The sequence below is a fragment of the Rhipicephalus sanguineus genome, chromosome 1 (genome assembly GCF_013339695.2).
Source record: "Rhipicephalus sanguineus isolate Rsan-2018 chromosome 1, BIME_Rsan_1.4, whole genome shotgun sequence".
Lineage (NCBI taxonomy): Eukaryota > Metazoa > Arthropoda > Arachnida > Ixodida > Ixodidae > Rhipicephalus > Rhipicephalus sanguineus.
The window spans coordinates 299,052,639-299,074,980 of NC_051176.1; the positions used below are offsets into that span (position 1 = coordinate 299,052,639).

At 46.4% G+C, this 22,342-nt stretch overlaps 1 long non-coding RNA gene across 1 annotated transcript in view; it reads left to right on the forward strand.

Annotated features, from left to right (window-relative positions):
* LOC125756894 (uncharacterized) overlaps positions 1-22,342 on the forward strand; it is a 48,071-nt gene that overhangs the window by 629 nt on the left and 25,100 nt on the right. The window lies entirely within an intron of this gene.

Below are 22,342 nucleotides of genomic sequence, written 5' to 3' on the forward strand. Positions count from 1 at the left end.
ACCTGCGACCAATTTTTCTACATTTGAATTAAATGTCTGTTGATATCTCAAAAGTTCTCTATTCATTGTTCAAAATATATTAGTTTCATCGGTTTCATTTCGAAACAACCTACTGGGGTTGTTTTAGCTGCTTAACATGACAGCGCTTCGCATAATTCGTTGACAGCGGTTTTTCCTTGGCGCTTTTTTGTAATTGATGGGAGTAGCTGCTCTGCTTGCAGACCAGCTAGTAGGTTCCCATCTAATTACAACAACTACAATAAGAAGCCTCTGCACGATGGCGTAAATACCGGACTAATGTGACCATAATCCGCAGAAAGCTGCTATAAGCAGCCGCTGCCAATGTGATTGGCGGGCAGCCTTCTTAAATTACGTTCAGAAAGAGACAAAAAAAAATTGTTATTGTTCAGCACAGTAATGTGTTGCTTATTGTGCACACTTTATTTTAACGCCGCGAGGTTTCGCAGACTTGTGACGTCGCGTAACAAGGAGGCAATTTTATGGGACAGTGAAATTTTCTGACGAATAACGAAGAACCAATGACAAACAATACGCCGTGTTGAAAATAGTTCATTATTAATATTTTTTTTACTCAGTCATGCGTACGTTGTAGTGACGCGGTGGATCACTTACGCGTGATTTGTTGCGTCGTTTTACGAGCAGGTGCTGTGAGCATGACCCAGAAAATTTCGACCAATCATTAACAGCTAACGACCTATACGGAAGGAAACAATACGGGGTAGTTCAACGTTATAATCGCCCAAATTGTTTCAAAGAAAATTTGAGCTTACACAGTTTGCATTGGCTATTTACTTGGAGGAGCCGGAGGGGAGGAGTAAAGGGCCACTTCACCGCTTTCCCGTCCTAGCCCCACCGAAGCCGGGAAAAGTAGGAGGGCAAGGAACGACACCTAGTGTATAAATTCGTTAGTCCTTTATAATCTATAACTGTACACAACCAGCTCAATGTGGTTTGCTTAAAGGGGCCATGAAGCACCCCTTGGGCTTGTTGAAAAAACACATCCTGTGGAAAGCTGACACGGCTATGAACTGCTCTGCCAAATATTACAGTCGTGCGCGCCGCGTAAAGGCCACAAGCGGAGCGCGAAGTTGCCGTTTCCCCAGGCACCCTCTTTTCAGAGGCCGGTTCTCACTTTCGTCGGTGGGCGGGACGTCTGCACGTTGACGTCGCGGATCTGCCAGTTTACGTCGCAAGAGACATAGCATGCTTATTGGCCGATAGCCGATGTAAATCGAGAGCGGCGTTCGGATCAGATGCGCTTCTTGCCACGGGGTGCCGCCACTTGCCGGCGCCGCAATCCTCAGTACATGGGAGCCGCATTCGCGCACGCGAATCACAGCGGGAGAGCGATCGCGTTTCATGACGCGCGCTGACGTAACTTCTTTCCCCGTGCCATCCCTCCCCGTGTAGCTTCCAGTGCGCTCGTCGGCACGAGAAAAGAGAGAAAGCGTTGAGAGCGTGCGCCAAACCCCCGTAACTCCGCTCATTCTTGACGGATTCGAGAAATTTTTGCGGCAATCGATTCGGGAGGCAGTAAACTCCGATACTGAGGTCATTAGATTATTACTTGGAAAAGTGGTTCATGACCACTTTAAGTATTAATCGACAGAACTTGGTCTTCTTCTAAAGAAAGACTTAACAGTAAAGAAATTGGCACTCGGCTTATCCTGAAGACTTCTGCGAAGTACCTTGCTTTGTCAGCCATATGTTATATTTAAGGTACTAGAGTCATAGCAGGTTCTTCATACTCATCGTATCTACAACGCCAAACTAGGACTGGCAAGTTTGTTGATGCAATGCTCAGATGATCAAGTTAAATTTGGGTGTACTTTTTAAAGTTCACGGTAATATTTCCAAAATGTTATTAAACACTGCTGTGTTGTCGCGGTATAGGGCGGCCCAGCCTGCACTATCTGTTTGTGCAGATTCTTCCTTGATTTAAAACAAACGGTTTTGAAAACCAAGTCATCTGATCAGCTCTATGAATATAAAAATGTCACCTTAAATCAAATATATATATAGCCCCCCCACTCGTGAACGAGTTAATACGCCACTGAAGTGCACCTCAATTTAAGTACACGGGCCTCAAGCATTTCCGCCTCCATCGAAAACGCGGCCGCCGGGGCCGGGATTCGATCCCGCGACCTTCGGGTCGGCAGTCGAGCACCATAACCACTAGACTACCGATGCGGGTGAGGAACTGAAAACCTACCTCTGTACATGTTGAGCGACTCGTCTTCGTATTTGGCGATCAGTCAAGGCACTGAGCGCACTCTTCATTCTTGATCGTTTCATTTTCAACACCTATCAAACAACGCGAGCATTCAGCACACTACAGCACACTCGAACTGCGGACGATTTTCGCGCTCATGTCTTCGCTTGCACGGCTTCAGTTGTCGATTCGCGTTCAACAGTAGAAGCACCGCGCATGAAGGTAGTCTATTCACCGTATGCTCCAGACGATGCTGCACCAAAGACAGGCGATAACAGAGCCGCAAAGAAGCTCCGCCGGCAACTTCTAGCGCCAAGGAGAAAACTAAACTATTGGTATGGTGCCGTTAGTTCGTGAATAAAAACTGAAAACGCTTGCGCCGGCTTTTTCATTGCGCCACGTGGGATCAAAACTGGTGAGGCTTTGGGAGATATTGCGCAACCGAAGAAAGCATCGGCGTTCCGGCCGGCAGCTCTGGCCCCGCCTAGCAGCCTCGGCTCGGCAGCGGGAGAGTTCTCCGGTAGTAATGCGATGAGTGGTGCGCGCCATCAGTCATTTGGGGATCTAAACGCTCTGAAGAATATGCTGAAGTGACGCTTTGACTCTTTATCTCCGCATGTTTGTGCTGCAACTCTTTTGAATTACGACCTGATTACGAAAGTTTGTGATGATTTGGTAAATTCTATTTATGAAAAGGTGATGAAACTTCAGACATTACCGATAACTATGCACTGTGTACACAAAACCCCGTCACATTCATTTAACGTTGGTTCAATATTTGGTTGTCACATTCCAGGAACATCGCCACGTTAGCGTTCCGTCAACATTGCCTGAAAGTGCCCAATGTTGCTCAACATGGGACAACATTATCAACGTCGTTACAACATTACAGCAACAATATGTGCTACTAGGGAGGCGGCATCCGTAATAGCTATGACAACTAAGCATGAATTATTTTCAACTTACCTTTTTAAGGTAAAGCAATAGAAAATTCAGTGACTATAAAATAGCCTAAATGACTCGTTGAAACGTTCATAAGAAAAAAACGCCAGGCCTGCGCTGAAAACCGCAGCACAGTCACAGCGAAAGCTGGAAGAGCGGCGTTTCTAGAGCCCGTTAAGCTCTCTTGGGGCTACAATACAAGTACACTAGAAAGGTACCCACTACGCCATAAATCACAATTTTTGTGAAGTTGGGAAGCACCTACTAAGCCATTATTCGTCATTCTGCGGAGAAGCGAGACACCACCTACACGTCTGTAAGGCATTATGTGCACTTTGTTGACGCGACGACCGATGACGATGAAGAATTATGGCTCTGCCCTTTTTAATGGGTTGGAATCTTTAAACGGCCCACCAGTTATGTAATTTGCATTGGGTGACGCCCGGTCGCTATTTCCCTCTCCCGTCATGCTGTATAACATACGTTGACGTGGGAGAGAGACGGGGGGCGGGGGGCGATGAACTTTCTGAGACCCCGAGGAAATGGATCATGCACATATGGGCTTCCTTGGCAACCAATACAAGTGCACTTGCGAGGAACCCACTACGCTATAAATCATTGTAATTTTGCTGATACCCCGAGGAAGTGGATTATGCGCTTATGGGCTTCCTTGGCGACCAATACAAGTGCACTTGCCAGGAACCCACTTCGCTATAAATAATTGTAATTTTTGAGAAGTAGGGCAGCAGGCACTGTGCCATTTTTCGTCATTCTACGGAGAGCGTTGGTACCTGCTAAACGCATGTAAGGCATTATGCGCACTTTGTTGATGTTGCGCCTGATGACGATGAAGAATTATGGCAGAGCCCTTTGCAATGTGTTGGAAGCATTCAACAACCTACTCGTTGCGCAATTCGCATTGTGTGACGCCTGGTTACAGAATTCGCGTTGTGCGACGCTTGGTGCTTATTTTACTCTTCTACCACGCTATATTACATATGCTAATGTGGTTCCTTCCCGACATGAAGCCTGTATAGGACCTTTTTGCAAAGCAGTGTCAAGCACCGGCATGGCTCAGAGGTTGAATACTGGGCTCCCACGCAGAGGGCCCAGGTTCGAAGCTCGTTCCATCCTGGAATTTTTTTTCTCATTTCTTTTTTTTTTTCTTATTTCGAGCGATACTGGTTACGGACACCGGCGGCGGCGGCAGCGGCGGCGGCGGCGGACAACTACGGCGCCAAAAACGGCCGGTGAAATGATCTCATAACAGCTTTCGCTGTAAAAGGGAGCATTTAGTATAACAATATTTCTCGAATCCCCTTCCGAACGTTTTTAACAATGCCCCCAATAATTTATATTATTATAACGCAAACTCACTTTCGCTATTTTACCTAGTAAGCAGAATTTTCGGTACTCTGTATTCCAGGCACGCCCAGTTTATTACATGATTGTCCTCGAAATCGCCTTGACATAACAGTAAACTAAAGTGAAATGTAAATGTCTGAACAATAGTAGAAATGACGCAGACAGTTAAAAGTAGGAATAAAGCAGAGAGCTTATTTTGGCAGCGTGTTAAAAAAGACATATTGTAGTAACCAGACCGAAAGAAACAGTACATATATACCTAGGTAGGAAATGTGTGGGATGAAAAATAAGGACAGCTAAGAAAGCAGTGTTCGTGTGATTACATTTTATGTGAACTATGCTGTTATGTGACGAGACTGTATCTTGTGTGTGTGTTCTTTCCTGCGGCGCATACCCGCCTGAGTTTCTGCGAACGGAACGTCCCAACCTCAAGCTTAAACAGCTCCAAAAAAAAAAAAAAATAGAAATGGGAACATCACTGATCTTCATTTATGATATGCCGTATGCCAAATGAGTTGTACGTACATCCGCATTTCGTTTTGCGCAGTATTCAAAGAGCCTCTTGATGCACGTACACGACGCGCTGCGGTCACACGTTTATTTTCCATTGATGACGTCGGTTAATTTGCAGTATGATATGAGAATAGGTATACGAATTGCCTATGTCATTTAAACACCCGGGCACTCCTTTTGGCTTTGGTGACTGACTGCTGACAACACAATAAAATGTCTTTTTTGTTTCTTATAAATGTTGATTTAATTACGTTGCTTTCAGCGCTAGTTGGTCTTGTAGCCCACCACGGGGAGACATTGTTTCTGCATGGCTGCCTTTCTGTCGGTAAATACGCTTCGTTTTAGCAGAGTCCTTCTCTGGTTTTGGTAATGGTTTTCACTAAATAATACGAAGCGCGCTGCGAGTGCGAAGTGCAGCTATAGCTGCGCGGCAGTCGTCGACATTGTCCGGTGGATAGTTTAAACTGACCGGTTGCGGCTTTTGCGCGGATGATTCCAGCTCCTGCAGATCCACAAACAGATGTCGATCGAGGGACCAGTGTAAATCTGCAACTGGACATTGGGTTTCTCGTGAGGAGGGATTATCTCTTCAGAGCAAGGGGACGAGTTTTTTTAGGCGAAGTTTTGGACGGGCCAGACGCCAAGACGACTTCAGGACAAGATCATGGGCATCGGCAGGGGGTGCTAAAGGGGCACTTGCGCCACCCCCCCTCCAACCGGTGCTCCCCCACCGCGACGCAACGCGGGTTCGCAGCCTGCAATACAAAATCCTGCCGACGCCCATGGTGTAGCTGCAAATTGGATGATGTACCTTTGAGCACTTCGAAAGTAATGTGGCCACAGTTCCGGGCAGATAACTGCACATTTATCTTCCTCTCGTATGTCATCTCTATATACCTGTCCCCCTCTCTAGATGCACAACTCCGTGCCCTACGCGAAGCTTGCGTATCCAGCGAGGGGCCACGATATCGCTGTTCAATGCTATCTCTTGTACTCGGGACGAAACAATACACGTTTATTTCTTGTTTTTCTTGTTCCTTTTTTTTTCGGGGGTGGCAGGAACTGCCAATTTTCGGCGTTTTACATTGTTTCAAATCTTGCTGCCAAATTCCAAAGAGAAGTAAATACAAGGTGTATTGACTATGTTCAGATGCTCGTTCAGAAAGTAGCATAATGTATGAACAGAAAGAATCTCGACGGACAAAAAGATATCTTTCCAATGTTGCCAAAATAGGCACTTTCTTGGGGAAGAGAGGAGATCAGAAGCCAATTTGTCATTGTGGGCGTGTTTTGTTTGTGCTCCTTGTTTGTAAACTGAATTTATTTTATTTCCACTTTTAGTACGCACAAAATAATTATTGCGTTCTCTCTCAAAGTTGGGAAACATTCTTTCAGTGTCTCGACATTGTGAAAGTGCATCAAAGCCAATTTGTCTCACTTAATTAGGACCTTCTCACGCTGAAGCAAAAATGCGTGCTCTGGAAAAATACGCTCGGTTACGATGTGGGCAGTGATTTCGGCATGTTGTTGACTGTCAACGAACATTTTTTGCTCTCGCCCCATTCGAGTGACGTAAGGTTTTTGTGGCGACACGGTGTGCGCGGCTAGTATTCCTCTCCAGGGACATCACACGCGGAAAGTGTTCAGAGTTATATTGTAAGTGACGTCAGTGTCTTTTGCCGAATCGGTAGAAGTGCGTGGATATTTCTATAGGTTTCGGGTCGACGCGGAAGTTGAAGCCTAAACGTGACGAAAAATATTTGGCGCAACAGTCCGTTAATTTTCTTTAATCATTTCTCTCTGCGTCAAGTTGCGCAAAAGTACGCCGTTGTTCAGGTAGCGGTCATTCGGAAGAAAGGCCTTCGGGGTTCGAAGTAGGCCGTCATTACTGCGTCCCGCGCCTTTAGGACAGTCGCTGCGGTGGCGATGTGGGTTACCGCCCGCCTGCAGCACGCGATCGCGCCGCTGGCGGTGTTTCGTCACGGCAGCTTGCTAATCCTTGGCCTTACCGCGAATGTGGCCCGCAAATAGAATGTTCGAAACGCCCGTGGACGGCAATGCATTGCAGGTGCTCGCAGCAGCACCGCGGAACTGAAACATGGCGTGACTCGATACTTAGCGGAGCGCACCCTCGCTGTCTACTCAGAGAACATCCATGGTCTACTCCGGTACCCTTATTACGTTTCAGCTACTGCACCGATGGCCCCTCTTTCTGCCTCGTCAACAGTGCAGAAATCTAAAAATATGCGTCGTGAGGGGCTATTTCTCTCTGGCTAAACGCGTCATTACACGACGCTGGGGAAAAAGAGAGAGGAGGAATGAATGAAAAAGACAGGCAGGTTAAGTAGACTTTTTTTGTTCTCTACACCAGGGGCGTAGGCAGAAATTTTTCTCGGGGTGGGGGGGGGGGGGGGGGGCTTTCTTGATTTGAAGCAGGGCCGGGCAGGCAGATGTGGTCGAGTGTCATTTTGTGCTCAGTATGCCATGGCAAAAAAAAGGTGGGGGGGGGGGGGGGGGCGCACGGGCCCGGTGTGCCATCCCCTGGCTACGCCTCTTCCCTACACGTGAGGAAAAAGAAACTATGAGTATCCAACGCGCATTTCGGATCATATGTAAAGCTGAGCCTATCGTGGAACGGTAAAGTGTTACTAAATGCAATGTGTACAAATGTCTTTTTTTATTTATTCGAGAGACTTCCCTAGGCATATATCCATACCCAGCAATTCCGGACATCGCTTTCAGTTCGCGGTTTTTGGCACCACGTGGCGTACGGACCTTAAAGATTCGTAATTCCCGCTATGACTCCGACAGCGTAGCGGACACAAAGACAGACGACAATATCGGCTTTCACCACCACGCGCGAACCGGCAATCGCCGACTGATAACCGCAACGCATGCGACGAGCGGGCGGCTGCTCAACTGTGAATCAGCACTAGTTTTGTTGCAAAGTGGCTCGGTCCTTCTTCAAGACGGCGGAACCTGGAAAGGGCGTCCTGCCCTTCCTCTCATTTTTCTTTCAATATTTTCCGAGTTTCTTCCATATTTTTCGTCCGATCGTACTGCCGTTGGCCTCCCCTGGTTCCTTTTAAAGTTGGCGAACACGCCTTTTGTCGCTGCCGTGTTTTGAATCACAGAAGCTAATTTTGAGAAATAATACCATCTTAAATTATGATGACTGTCGCGCGTTTCGGACTATGCACACTCAGGCTTGACTTCCCTCATTTTCGTTGACGTCAGTTTACAAACCCATAATATTGTACAACTGGGTGAAAGCACCAAGCCGTGTGTTACAGTCGCTAACAGACTTCGCTTTTTCGTGTTCAATAAGCGACTGAACTAAGGCACAAATTTATTTGAATAATGAAGATTATTCAGTAGCCTTCGGTGAAGTATTTTAATTAGGCGCCATAGTTTCAACTATGTTGCTTTCCTTTCTCAAACTCATAATAAAATACGCCCTAAATACCTTATGTTCCTAAGCACAGTACACAATTTACAGCTCGCCCTCGCCTTTCTTCTCAGTGTTTCTGAAAATGAAATGAAATCGAATAAACTGACAAATCCCACCTCAATGCCTCAATGGATATCTGCTAGTCTGCAGATTTGTGCGAAGTCATGGATTGAAACCAAGCTCTTGCGGCCTTTTTAAAGCAGGAAAAAAACGAAAACAAAAACGTGTTTCTTTACGTGACAACGTACGTTACAGGCCCTTCACGAAATCCATTGAAAACTTTTGTTACATTTTGAAAGTTTTATGTTGCTTATGAAAACAAGGCAACTGCAAGAGTCTCGAAACGCATGTCTTCTTGTTCTCTGTGATGAATGCTTGTTTACCGTGAAAAAAGTGCGTGTTCTTTGCAAAACATTGTTTCGATTGCACCTAAAGTTGTAGATGCCATCTAGCTAAGATTTTAAGAATGATTTTTTTGTAAATAGGAAGAGTTGCAAGATGTTGAACTGTCCTGTTACCGCATTTCCAGAAGATCAGCACCACTGACAACTCAGGCACTCTGTGTCTTTACCTCGGCAAGAGTCCATAAGCGAAGTTAGTTTTTTTTTTCCCCCGCTTTCTTGTGGACACTGGAGCCTCAGTACGTTGTAATATTCAGGTGATGGGTCCCGCATGTTTTTATCGCTATTTTTCATTGCGGCACCATTCTAGTGTCGTCACTGAGCGTCTCAGATTAGAGGGTTAACTGAAGTTGCGTGTCATAGTCAGTGACTCGATCACTGCGCTGCAGTCCGTGGCTCACATTCGCAGAAAGCCCGGCTCCCTCAGAAAGGCATCACCTTCTGTATCAAATTATGGCCGCCCTTCTGCGGAGCAGCCACTCATGTTTTGTAGACACGATTACCACAGAATGATGTGTACTGCCCATTTATTTGTAGTGCGCAATCATAGTGAGAAAATCCGACGTGCAGGGGGGGAATAAGGGCATAATGCAGGCTAGCCGATGTTTTCGTATACGTATACGTGAGCCTATCTTGGTCAAAGGCGTCAATGACCAACCCTTTCAAACATATGGCGCCTTTGACGAATATACCAACCATCGAAACATCAGCTAACAGGTATGAGGCCCCTATTATGGCGAAAGCCTTAGATGCCTCATCAAACGCGAAAAGTGACCGTCGGCGTCTTCGAGATTTGGCAATATCTCTCGATACTTCGCGAGACCGGCGTTGGCGTTGAAGGATGCAAAAAAAAGTAATAAAAGTGGGTTCAAAGTCACGTGATCGATACTCAAGTGAATGTGTGTGTGTGTGTGTGTGTGTGTGTGTGTGTGTGCGTGTGTGTGTGTGTGTGTGTGTGTGTGTGTGTGTGTGTGTGTGTGTGTGTGTGTGCAGTCGGCGTACCAAAAGTCACATGACCTCAGTGTAACATGACGTCAGCATGACGTCACAGATCGCCAGAATTTGACAAATCGTAGTGGCGACATCGAAGGGCATCGTCACTTGATTAAAGGCTGGCCGATCACGGAGGCTCTGCAAAACCATGTCAGGAGCAGAAAGCTTGTAATGCCTCCGATCCGGGAGGCAGTGCAAAAGCACGTTGAACTCGGAAAGCTTTTGAATGTTACGCTGGAGGGGAGGATAAGCACGTCGACCGAGAAGAAAAAGAACAAGAAAATGGCTTTCGCCTTCGAGTTGTCTTAGGCGATTGCATAAGGGACCCTCTGAGTTTTTCCTGTTCAGACAACCTCTATAGCACACCTATTCGGTGCCTTTGACTACGCTGTCGCTCATCTTCACAAATTCAGTCATGCGATGCTACCAATAAGCACTTCACAAAATTCAGAGGGCAGTACTAACATTTAGTAGTCCGAAGTCGCCGACATGGGTCACTGGGGGCAAATAGATACGACCCGTTGAACACAACCACGCATTTATACTTCGTCGTTAACGCGGGAGTGTCACGCACTAAGCTTCGCCGAAATTAAGCTTGGGAATGTTCTATTGGAAGCATAAGTTAGTCCGTACGTAATCTGGGAAAGTTCACATGCGCATGTTACGCGCATGTGAACTTTTCCAGATTATATGCTTCGCGATGAGTTATTGCAGTCATGACGGCAGATGTTTATCCCGCCTCTCCAATCTTGCTTCTGCTCCCTAGGCTGTCTTCTGGCGCTGCTGTTACACGTGAAATGTTTCATTGCAGTGCATTTTACTTCGTGAGATACGAGTCAAGCAATTTATTCTCATGGTATCCGCGTTTCTTTTTCTTTCTCTTGCCATAGGTTGGGAAATCCACAGCATGATTAGAGGCTTAATACTTGTGTAGCTCATTGTTCGTACACCGGTGCACCGAGCAGACAATGTTGAACCAGCTTCGATGGAAAGCTTCTAAGCTTTCATTTTTGCCAATACAATTAAGTGTAAACGATCACATTAGCAGTATAAAGAGGTTTATTAGCGGCGACGATACTCAACAGCGACAGTCAAGGCGGGGCCGACTCTCAGCGCGAGTTACGTTCTCTTCGAAAAGAGCCGAAGAGGGCGACCCACTAGGAGGTGTTCGAGAGGACGACCCATTACTAAGTTCGATCGCTTCGCTACAATTACCCCGGGTACGAAAAGGGAGCCGCCTGGCGACCTAGCAACTTGTCACTATGAAGGGGTCGTGGTAGGGCTTCAGGCGTTCCACGTTGACAATGTCGCGCCCTCGACGGCGCATGTCCGAAGATCGTTCTATGGGTTCGATCAGGTAGTTGACCGGGGATGTGCGTTCGACGATACGGTAGGGGCCTTCGTATTTCGGCAGTAGTTTTGAAGAGAGGCCGGTTGCAGTGGTAGGGACCGAGAGCCATACGAGCGCTCCGGGGAGTAACGTGGACTCAGAAGTGGTGGTGCCACCGCGAAGGCTCTTCTGCCGCTCTTGTTCGTGCGTTGTAAAGGCCTTTGCAAGCTCGCGACACTCTTCAGCAAGCCTGGCTGTGTCAGAAATAGGCGCACAATCAGATGGATCCGGCTTGTAGGGAAGGATTGTGTCGATTGTGTGCGACGGATGCCTGCCATACAATAAGAAAAAGGGTGAGAAACCAGTAGTGCTCTGAGGGGCGGTATTGTAGGCGTACGTAACGAAGGGCAAAATGGCATCCCAATTTGTGTGGTCGGCGGCGACGTACATCGAGAGCATGTCGCCGAGCGTGCGGTTAAAGCGTTCGGTGAGGCCATTCGTCTGCGGATGGTAAGCAGTAGTTTTGCGGTGAACAACGTTGCACTCTTTGAGAATGGCTTCGACGACTTCCGACAAGAAGACACGGCCTCGATCACTGAGCAGCTCCTGGGGTGGACTGTGACGCAGCATGAATCGGTGGAGCAGGAAGGAGGCCACATCGCGCGCTGTAGCCGCAGGGAGGGCGGCAGTTTCAGCGTATCGCGTGAGGTAGTCTACAGCGACGATGGCCCAGCGGTTACCAGCGGACGTCAGAGGAAGTGGCCCGTACAAATCGATGCCAACGCGCCCAAACGGCCGGTCAGGGCAAGGTAGAGGTTGCAGACCTGCCGGCGACAGGTGCGTTGAAGTTTTGCGGCGCTGACAATCGATGCAGGAGCGAACAAACTTCTGCACGTAGCGGTACATTCCTCGCCAAAAGTACCGTTGGCGAATGCGGTGGTAGGTTTTCGATACCCCAGAGTGTACACACTGCGGATCAGAGTGGAACGACTCGCATATGTGAGAACGCAGACTGCGGGGTATTACTAGTAGCCACTGGCGACCGTCTCCGTCGTAATTGCGTCGGTGGAGGAGGTCGTCGCGAACGGCGAAATGGTGGGCTTGACGACGCAATGCGCGAGAGGATGGTGTGGCCGATGGATCGGTCAGCAAGTCTATCAGTGAGGCAATCCATTGATCCTTGCGCTGTTCGGTAGCGATGGTGTGAACGGCGATTGAAGCTACAGCTATGTGAGACACTGAGCTGTGGGCATTGTCGTCAGGCAAGGGAGAGCGGGACAGGGCGTCGGCGTCAGCATGCTGGCGTCCGTTGCGGTACAGCACACGGATGTCGTAGTCTTGCAGGCGAAGTGCCCACCGGGCGAGACGGCCTGAGGGATCCTTCAAGGACGACAACCAGCATAGTGCATGATGGTCGGTGACGACATCGAATGGGCGACCATACAAATAAGGTCGGAACTTCGTAAGGGCCCAAATGATTGCCAGGCATTCTTTCTCCGTAACGGTATAGTTGGTCTCAGCTTTAGTAAGCGTACGACTTGCATATGCCACAACGTATTGTAGCGAAGCGATCGAACTTAGTAATGGGTCGTCCTCTCGAACACCTCCTAGTGGGTCGCCCTCTTCGGCTCTTTTCGAAGAGAACGTAACTCGCGCTGAGAGTCGGCCCCGCCTTGACTGTCGCTGTTGAGTATCGTCGCCGCTAATAAACCTCTTTATAATTTGGTGGAGAGTGCTGAGCCTTCACAACAACTTCGGCCCTCGTTCGATGCCCCTGGCTCTTCGATCCCGTACCCTGCCGCCTACCATGTCTCAAGACGCCTCCCAGCAAACGACCCCGCCCGCACCGATATGTCCCGGTGTCCCTCGTATTCGCGACCCTCCAGTCTTCACTGGCGCCGATGGTACCGACGTGGAGGACTGGCTCGCCATTTACGAGCGCGTGAGTGTCCCCAATAAATGGGACGAGGCCGGAAAATTGACTAACCTGGTTTTCTACGTCGCGGGTGTGGCGGGCCTGTGGTACAACAACCACGCATCCGATTTTACGACGTGGTCCGACTTCAAGACCGCCATTATCAACGTGTTCGGCCGACCTGCCGTTCGTAAGCTCCAGGCCGAACAGCGCTTACGTGAACGCGCTCAGCAGACCGGTGAATCATTCACCAGTTACATTCAAGACGTCCTCGACTTCTGTAAGAAAGCCGACGCCACCATGTCCGTTTCTGACAAGATCAGGCACATCATGAAAGGCATCGACGACGACGCCTTCACCATGCTGCTCGCCAAGAACCCCAGCACAGTGGCAGAGGTCATAACACTCTGCCAAAGCTATGAGGAGCTGCGCCGACAGCGATCGATGACCCGTCGCTCTCCATCACGCGACGCCGAGCTTGCTGGCTTGTCGACCATACCCGACCACTCCGCGTTGCTCGCAGAGATCAAGACCTTCGTGCGCGAGGAAATCGCGCGCCAGTTCTCTCTGCTGGACTTTGCTCGCCCTCGGTACGCTCAACAGCCGTCGACCACCCTTCTGCCTCCCCTCCGTCGAGCAATTGAGCAGGAAATCGCGGAGGTCATGCCCGAGTACCACCAGCACCATCCGGCTCCTGCACCTTTGAGTTACGCCCAAGTTGTCGCAAGACCGCCCCCATCAATCGCTACCGCTGCCCCACACATTTCGAAGCCTCCACTCGACCTCGCTCTTTCGAAGCTGATGTACCGGTAGCCTACGCCAACGTCACGCACAGGCCACGACTGCAGCCCACCATGCAGTCCTATCAGTTGCCGCCCCGTCAATGCCGTCCTGCACAATAGGCGGGGCCGACTCTCAGCGCGAGTTACGTTCTCTTCGAAAAGAGCCGAAGAGGGCGACCCACTAGGAGGTGTTCGAGAGGACGACCCATTACTAAGTTCGATCGCTTCGCTACAGCAGTTTGAGTTGACAATTAAAAAAACGACCGTTTTAATTGATTTGACGTATTAAATGCGAAGCATTTCTTAGCGAACTTCTGCGGCTTTGAGCGTATCTATCTATCTATCTATCTATCTATCTATCTATCTATCTATCTATCTATCTATCTATCTATCTATCTATCTATCTATCTATCTATCTATCTAGCCGCCTACGACTTTGTGCTCTCCTGGTCGCATGGTTAATCGAATGTGCACCAAAATTGGTATGGCGTAACATGACTGTATGACGAACATAAATGACAAGTCATAACATGAAAATCATGACACGCATGTCATGTACAGCATGATTTACATGCCACGCTCATGGGGCGCTGGCGGCCGTTTCGTTAGCTTTATATACACCAAAATTGGTATCTTGCGATGTGACTGTGTAACGAACATAAATAACACGAGTTAACATGAAAATCATGACACGCATGTCATGTACAGCATGACTTACATGCCACGCTTATGGGGCGCTGGCAGCCGTTTCGCTGGATTTATATACACCAAAATTGGTATCTTGTGACGTGACTGTATAACGAACATTAATTACACGAGTTAACATGAAAATCATGACACGCATGTCATGTACAGCATGACTTACGTTCCACGCTCATGGGGCGCTGGCGGCCGTTTCGCTAGATTTATATACACAAAAATTGGTATCTTGTGACGTGACTGTGTAACGAACATAAATAACACGAGTTAACATGAAAATCATGACACGCATGTCATATACAGCATGACTTACGTGCCACGCTCATGGAGCGCTGGCGGCCGTTTCTCTAGCTTGATCTACCCCGAAGTTGGTATTGCGCGACGTTACTGTGTGACGAACATAAATAATAGGAGTTAACATGAAAACCATGACACGCATTTTCCTCAATGACATACAAGGCGGTGTATGCAGCTCTTTGCTGGCTGCTTCGCATTACATCGATTCCCACAATGCGTGGGATCTGCCGGCTTTTTTTCATCAGGACTTATAGCTTAGAACGCTAGGTTACGGTAAATCCAGTTAACTTGTATATTCAACAGCTAGGGCACACTGTTCATTCAGCTGTGATTAAGCCCTCTTTCGGTCAGTCCACGAAACGCCTCTGTGAGCATCATAAACATAATTATCATCATCTTCAACCTATTCCGTGACCACTTCAAAACTGAGGTTTTCTCTAGCGATTTCCGACTCCCTCTATCCCGCGACAGTTGATTGCACTTTATTACTGCGACATTTTTAATTTCATCACCTCGACCTAACACTCTGCTGTCATTGACTTCGTTTCTGTTCTCTCGGTATCCATTACGCCGCACTAACGGCACATCAATTATCGGTCCTTCGTATTAGTGACCTTCCCAAGTCCACTTTTTTCTGATGATGTTAACTAGGATGTCGGCAACGCCTATTTGTTCCCTTATTTCCTCTACGTATTATTCGGTGTCTTAATGCGGGCCATTTTTTTCTTCCGTCATACATTGCGCGGTACTTCACTTTTTTCTCGAGTTTCCTTGTTATCCTCCAAGTTTTCAGCCCCGTATGTTACTACCAATACTACGAAATTGCACAGGTCGGCAAACTCACTCATGAGTCTACTCACTCAAACTCATTCAGACTCAGATCGAGCCATGAGCCTGACTCTGAGCGAGTCCGGGTAAGTAATGTTTTGGTGTGTTTTAGTCGGAGTGAGTCCGACTGAGGAAAATTTTAGTGAGCCTGAGTCCAGGTGCGTCCAGATGAGAAACATATTGGTGAGTCTGAGTACGAGTGAGCCCTAAGCACAAAATATATTTCTTTTTAGTGAGTCCGAGAGGGCTGCACCGTCCATTGCCGACCTATGGTAATATCTACTCATCTTCAGCATTACTATCAGTCTTATATCGGCTTACCATTATACCCAAGTCTAGTCACACATATATCAACGCACGAGCGTTCATGCGCCACCTCAATATTTATTGATCAGAGGTGTGAGGTGTGTGTGTGTGGGGGGGGGGGGGGGGGGGGGGGGGGCGTTGACCTCCCCGTGCAAACTCTTTCACGGGAAGTTCTTGATAATATATCTCGTGTGAGTCGCGTATTTCATAAAACTGTCCTTGCATGATTTAAGCCACTTATAATACGTGTTTGATGGTGCAAGATCAAAAGGCGCATCGTAGAGCACCGATTACGTGAGATATTGGCGTTAAAGAGCATCGGCACCATGACCGAAAAAGCTAATTTAACGCTAACAGACTCATGAATCGACTCACTCAGATTCACTCAGATACAGGTCAAGCCGTGAGTCTGAGTCTGAGTGAGTCCGGGTGAGTAATATGTTGGTGAGTTTGAATCCGAGTTAGTCCGGTTGAGAAAACATTTAGTGAGTCTGAGTGAGTCCGATTGACGAAAATTGGTGAGTCTGAGCCCGAGTGAGCCTTCGGAGCAAAATGTATTTCTTCAGTGAGTCTGAGTGAGCTCCAATTTTTTTGCCGACCCAAGCGCAATTGTTGTATACATCCCGCTTTAAGAATAGCGGTGAATTGCCTGTCATGGCTTAGGAATGTCTATCTCAAGCACTACCCAGCCCATCATCGGCGAGTTTTGGTTTGATGAGTAGGTTACCCTTTTAATTATTCGTGTCGATGAACATGCTCTCGCGCAGGTTCTGAACACTGGTTGCTAATTTTGAGTTCTTCTAAGGACTCGAAACAGCCGAGCGCGCAACACGGTTAAATATGCAGATACAGCAAAAAATATTTTTATTATCACTGCTCCTCCGTTTGTGTTTCTTTGGGGTAAGGTTATTCGACACATCGTTTTTTTTTTCTTTGCGGGCTCACTACAGGCAGTAGTATATAACTCCTCGAAAAAATACTTACAGTTACAGAGTCCCAGTTTCCACTTTGGAGGAAATCTATACATTTATGGCGTTATATATATATATATATATATATATATTGAAGGGAGCAGCGTTCGGTACACACTACCGCACAAGTATTGTTCGTTCTCGAATTTTTCGGTAGCTCTTTTGCGCACTCCTTGATATATATATATATATATATATATATATATATATATATATATATATATATATATATATATATATATATATATATATATATATATATATATATATATATTGTGAGCGCTGACTGTGTCGGTCATCACCTTCACTTTCACGGCAGCGGGCGACGCGGGCAGCGAACTCTTCTGGAAGGGACGCTGCCATTCAGGCCAAGAGGAAAGTTCGTTGTGATGAGACACGTAGAGTTGTGTCTTTCCACCCAGGCGACGAAGTGCTCCTCTGGACCCCTGTTCGCACACCGGGGCTCTGTGAAAAATTCGTTCACAGATACCTGGGCCCTTACACCGTGCTTGAACGAACGTCTGCGGTGTATTATCGCGTCGCTCCTGTTAGTTCGGCTTCGGACCGTCGCCGTCGCGGTGCCGAGATCACCCATGTGTCTCGCCTGAAGCCCTATATCCGGCGTTCCTACCCTTACTAAATGGACGTCTTGCTGACCGCTTTCGTGAAGGGGTAAAATAGTATGAGCGCTGACTGTGTCGGTCATCATCTTCACTTGTGCATACAAATCATCGTGTTGGATCGCCGGTGTTCGGTTTTTGGTTCGCGCGCCTTTGCTGTAAATGCAACAATCGTTCCGTCGTACCTGACGTCGTCTCACAATATATATATATATATATATATATATATATATATATATATATATATATATATATATATATATATATATATATATATATATATATATGAACACTGCTCCCTTCCCGTCTGCGTCAAAGAATCAAACGCTCGATCACGGAATTTTGAACCGCCACCTACGCAAGAACCATGACATGATGCTTAACCAATTCGCTCATTTTACACGAATTTGAATGTCACTCCGGCTGAGTCATGGTCACAACTGATAGGTCACTTTTATTCTGATTACTGCTTAGTAATTCTCTTATTTGCTGTATTTCTTAGCGAACCTTTGGCACTTTGAGCGTTTCTATCTACGTATCTATCTATCTATCTATCTATCTATCTAGCCGCCTACGTCTGGGTGCTCTCATGATCGCCTCCTTTCTTGGTGTAGACCAAAATTGGCATGGGAAGACAAGAGGATTTGACGAATATGACTGTCGGGTCATGACATGAATAATATGAAAATCCTGTCGCGTACGTCGTCAAACCCTTTCCTCCAGACACGTGTGGCACACACCCGTTTACCACGGGCCGCGGTGCACGGGGTATGCGCCACAGGTGACCGACAGTTTATATCTGCCTAGCAACGGCGAGAACACACATTGGTAATTTAAATGCCAGAGCATTAAGAAAAACCGACATCGGCAGCGTTGACCTCGAATGGAAAGAATCAAATCTAGGATCTCAGCAGGAATCGAACCCAAGGATTCTGCGTGGCAGTCAGGTATTCTACCACAGAGCCACGCCAGGTCTAGAAACTGCTTCGGAAAAACACCCAATGCAGGCGTAATTTCGGTGCAACATCAATTGTGGTTGTGGTGCTGGGTATATAATTGTGTAACAATGCAATAAACATGTACTCCTACGATACAGGCGTCATGTCAGGTTAACGTCTCTGGTTCCAGTGTTGGCTTCGCTTTTATAACATTTGTATTTCCATGGTTCAGCAAGCTATAATGAAGCATTGCTCGAGCACGGAAGAATACATTAACGAAAGTTACGTATGATATTCCCATTATTGCACCGTAAAGTGCATTTAGTTTGGATAATACTGACGTATGTACTCTTACGTGAGGGCTGACGTTACGTCAAACCATAAGTTACACTTTAAATGCCAATGTTGTGGACGTGCCTGGTAAGCCCAACATGTGCACACAGCTACTACACTTACAAAATCACCTTGATCAACCTCGTAACGCTTGGCTAAAAGCCATAAAATGCAGCATAGAAGTACTCGCTGACTGCTTCGCATGAAACAGATTCCCAGAAAGAATGGGATCTGCCGAATCTTTGTTTGGAGCAACAATCCGAAAATGTTTAAAATTAATGCTTTATTTATTTATTTTATTTATTTTATTTATTTTATTTATAGGATACTGCAGGTCCATTGAGCGGCCCAAGCAGGAGTGGTTACAATATTACATTCAACTGAACATTATACATTGTAAACAGTTAGATCCGTGCAACAATAACAAAAAGGCAAAGCAAATCGCCATGCATTGCAATACACACAACAAAGGTAGAATGTATATACACACATACAGTAATCATAAAATATAGTAGGTAAGGTGACATACAGTAAATACAGCAGGTATGGTTACATCAAAACAAAACGACATACGTCTATTTATTCATTTGCTCTATTAGTTCCGCACTATGTAACCATGTCAATGGAAGGGCATTCCACTCGTTTTATCATACGATCGGGAAAAATGAAAATTTAAACGCGTTGGTTCTGGTGCTGTAGGGCGTAAGACACTCGGCATGACGATGCCTCGTTTCTCGGGTTAAGAGGGTGATATGTATTCATCTGGATTTAAAGCTATTTTTCTGTTTTTTAGCTGAAAAAGAAACTTCAGTCTCTGTATCTTACGCCGTAGCTGCAATGTTTGGATACCATGTTCACACATTAAAAGTGTTGGAGAGTCAGTTTTCCGATACTTTGAATAAATAAACCGTATAGCTTTTCGTTGAATCCTTTCGAGAGCATCGATGTTTTGTTTAGTATGTGGGTCCCAAACAATAGCGGCGTATTCAAGCTTCGGTTGAATAAGTGATAAGTATGCTAACTGTTTTGCCTCAGCTGGTGCTTGTTTTAATTTATGTCTGAGTAAGCAGAGTTTTCTGAAGGAGGACGCACATATGTTTGATATGTGTGAATTCCATTTTAGCGTGTTTGTTATAGTGACTTTAAGTAGGATGGAAAACTGGGCGAGTTGGTGTACATTCATTGCGGCTAACAGCGCGAAACACGTATGCACGAAGGAACTAGAAGTGGACACAACACAGCCAACACAGCGCTGACTTTCAACTGAATTTTTATTGAAAAACACGAAAACATATATACATGAAAAAGAGACCAACACGTGACAAACCAAGCCGTGGCAATCTAAAATCAATTGACTCAGAAATGCGCGCTACGCATCTAATCAAAGCAAAGGGGACGTCTACAAGGTAAAAAAGGCATAACCAAAAGATGCACGGGGTATCAATAATTATCCACAATCTAACATGTTAGCTTCGTTATCTAGTAAGGCAATAGATGGCTGGCTGACACACTGACACCCGTTCTTGCGTATAAAAAACGCCTCCATAATTTCCCTTGACAGTTTTTCGGGGTGCTTGAAGAGCACGTTTGTTTCGTCAAAAAGGGGGCGGCACCCACAATCACGACAGTGCATGGACAAATGTGAATGCGCAAAGCCTTTCAAAGAACTGTGGTGTTCCCTCAGCCTAATATTTAAACAACGCCCGGTCTGTCCTATGTACTGACGATCGCATGTAAAGGGAATTGAGTACACCACGTTTTGAATGCACGGAACGAACTTCATACCGTGTTTCGTAGAGCATTGCAGATTGCTTCTATTTTCTTTGTTGTCCAAGCGCCTACTTACTGCCTGGCAAACTCCTTTGAGCTTCGACTTGCTCGAAAACCCGACATTTATTCTGAATTTAGATGCAACTTTCTTTAACCTGTGTGAAAAAGAATGGACATATGGGATACAGACAAAACGGCTAAAATCTTCTTTATCGCTCTTTCGTGAAGGCTGTCCCTTGATTTCACGAAGCAGTTTATCACATGTCATAGAAATGACTGACTTAGGATAGCCGGCCTCGCGCAGCCTTTGTACCTGATTAAGAACGCTGTCAGGTATACGATGGGGACAACACTTGTTGAGGGCAGACCTTATAGCGGAAGTCGCAATACCTTGTTTGATTAATTTTGAGTGCCCTGACCTGAAATCAAGAAGAGACTTCATTGACCTCGGTTGATAGGACCAACAAACATGATCTACTTTAAAGTAGAGCCTCAGGTCTAGAAACTGGAGCTCCTCCTTCTCTGGAACTTCAAAAGTAAATTTGAGACCTTGCCCCTGTTCCTTAAATACCTTCAGAACGTCTACAATAGACCGCTGCATGTTATGCCTGCTGACGAAAACCAAATAATCATCTACGTAGCGGAAAATGTGCGTAGCTAGTCCACCCAGGTTACTCTTAATTTTATGGTCGACGAAACTCAGGAATATGTTACTCAAAACGGGGGCTACGCAGGAGCCTATGCAAACTCCTGCTCTTTGGATAACGGTCTTTCCTTGCCACGCAACAAACGTGGATTTCAAGTAAAAATCCAAAAGCTCTAGGAAGCTAGAAGCCGGAATTTTACATTTTTCGAGGAAGCCTAACTCATCCGTTTGCCCCTCGATGCAGTCTTTGACAAACTTTAATAGCTGTGCGTGCGGCAAGGAATAATAAAGATCTTCTATATCTATGCTAAACGCTTGGCAAGTCCCGGGATTGTCTTTCTCTAAAAATTGCACAACGCTCTTAGAGCTGGAGACAACGAAAGGGTCTTCCAGCTTAAGCTGTGACAGGTGTGCTTGCAGGTACTCCGAAATGACCTTTAACCAAGACCCTCTTTCAGACACTATAGTGTCTGAAAGAGGGTCTGAAAGGAAACTCTTGCTTATGTGTCTTTACAGTAAAGAACGCTTGCAGAAGAAGCCCCTTTTCCCGCCTGACACCGTTTCCGACCTTTGTTAGACCAACCTTATTCAACAGAGCAACAGCGCGAGATTTAATCTTTTCCGGATCAGCAGAAACTTCGCGAAAATTCTTGTCGATTGCTGTGGTTGCATTTTCTATAAACATGTGTTCCGGTAAAATTACAAAATGCCCTTCTTTGTCAGATTCAAGAACGCGCAGACTACTACTGGCACAGAACTCAATTAAAGGTCCTAAACTTCTTGAGCACTTTGAATCCCTCGGCGGTTTTCCAAACACATCAACGCACTCATCAACGCACTTTTGGTTGGTTCCAAACACATCAACGCACTTTTGGTTATGCCTTTTTTACCTTGTAGACGTCCCCTTTGCTTTGATTAGATGCGTAGCGCGCATTTCTGAGTCAATTGATTTTAGATTGCCACGGCTTGGTTTGTCACGTGTTGGTCTCTTTTTCATGTATATATGTTT